Genomic DNA, 1,678 nt, shown 5'->3' with positions numbered 1-1,678 from the left:
GCATTCCTGGCACATAGTAGGAATGAGTAATGTGAGCTAAAGAAGGTCTAGTTTAGCACAGAGCTGTTAGACGTCCCTCCGGCAGGTACTAATCTGGATCCATAATGCAGAAGTGAGCAAAGACTCACTGAACCAAGATCAGGGCCTCCTCCTCCTCATGCTGAGCCCAGAGCCTGCCAAACCCCAGGGCCCAGGCTGGCCATTCCTCTGCAGGCTTTGCTTCTCCTTTTAAGATGCCCCAGCAGGTCTTCTCAACCTTGTTTCAGCTGCCAGAGCGTTGTGAGCAAAGTAAATGAGATGAGCATGAGAGGAGGTGCAGGAGTAGTCTGGGCCAGCCCAGGCATGGAAAGGACTATAGAAAGGGATTTAGACTTCATCCTAAAAGCAATGGGAAACACTGGAAAGCTTGAAGCCACGCACTGCCAGCATCAGATCTGTTTTAGTGAACTGTCACTCTGGAGGTAGGTGGAGAACGGGTGGCAGAGAGGCCAGACTGGGTCCTGGGAGAGCATTAGGAGGCTCGCAGAGAGAGATGATGATGTGGGAGGATGCGAGGAGTTGGGTGGATAGGATTGCCAGTTACTGAGAAGAGGAATCCTAGAGGCAAACTAGTATTTTTATCTGCATGGAGAGGTCTGGAAATGGCAGGTAGATGAGGAATACTGTTTTGGTTGAATTTGCAATGCCTCTGAGACATGAGTTCACATAGGTAAAGCACTTAGCTTAGTTGCCAGAATATAGTAAAAGTGGCTTTATAAGTGCTAGTTCTCCTTATCACATGGCTCTAAGTCTAGAACTCAGGAGAGAGGTCTCAGCTAGAAAATTAATTTAGGAGGCATCAGCATATGAAATATACCTGAAGAAATGTCTCTCTCCCCAAATAGCTTGGCCTTCCCTGTTCTTGTTTTCTAGTGTTCAACCTCCCCAGCTCCTGCCTCCCTCCCCCAACCCCTTGCGGCTCAATCTCTCCTGTCCCCCATCTTGCTCCCTTTCTTATGAGAAGCAACTTACCTCTGTCCCAGCATCTGACTCCTTGTTTGATATTTTAACCATAGCTTAACACTTTCTTCAGGCGTATCAAAGACTTGAAGGACGAAGATATTGTCCACACTCAGCTTTGAAAGATCCTCCATTACCAGGCAGTGGAGGATCATAAATAACAATCATTTTTTCTTGTAACATATTCAGATTCTAAATAAGGTATCTAACATATGTACCAATTGGGAATAGGGCCAATTGACATTTTGCCAGTGACCAGAGACAGGAATGGAAAACTGTGTAAACCGGAATCATGTTTCTGATTGATTCCAGCGATGTTTCAGTGCCCATGTGGATTAACACCTCAGAAAGATACTCTGCCAACCCAGCTTCCTGAGGCTCTGGGAGGTGGCTAAGCTGGAGTGGTGAGTGTGAAAAGAGGTAGGAATGGGGGTCATCAGAGTCAGATTAGGGAACAGGTGCAGTGAAATTGTGATCTCGTTGACTTTGAGCTGCCCAGGTGACATGTGTAGGAAGATGTCAAGTTGGCAGTTAGATAAATACACAGCTGGAGTCCAGAAGAGAGGTCCAGGCTGGGACCATAGGAGTCAGTGAGATCCTAGGGAGGCAGCATGGGAAGAGAAGTCTGGTAGTGAGCACGGAGGATGTTCAACATTTGGAGGGTGAGTGGAGGGAAAGA

This window comes from Lipotes vexillifer, unplaced genomic scaffold (assembly GCF_000442215.2).
Source record: "Lipotes vexillifer unplaced genomic scaffold, Lipotes_vexillifer_v1.1 scaffold1829, whole genome shotgun sequence".
NCBI classification, from domain to species: Eukaryota; Metazoa; Chordata; class Mammalia; order Artiodactyla; family Lipotidae; genus Lipotes; species Lipotes vexillifer.
The sequence above is the reverse complement of the archived record's forward strand: the minus strand, read 5'-3'. Positions refer to the sequence as shown.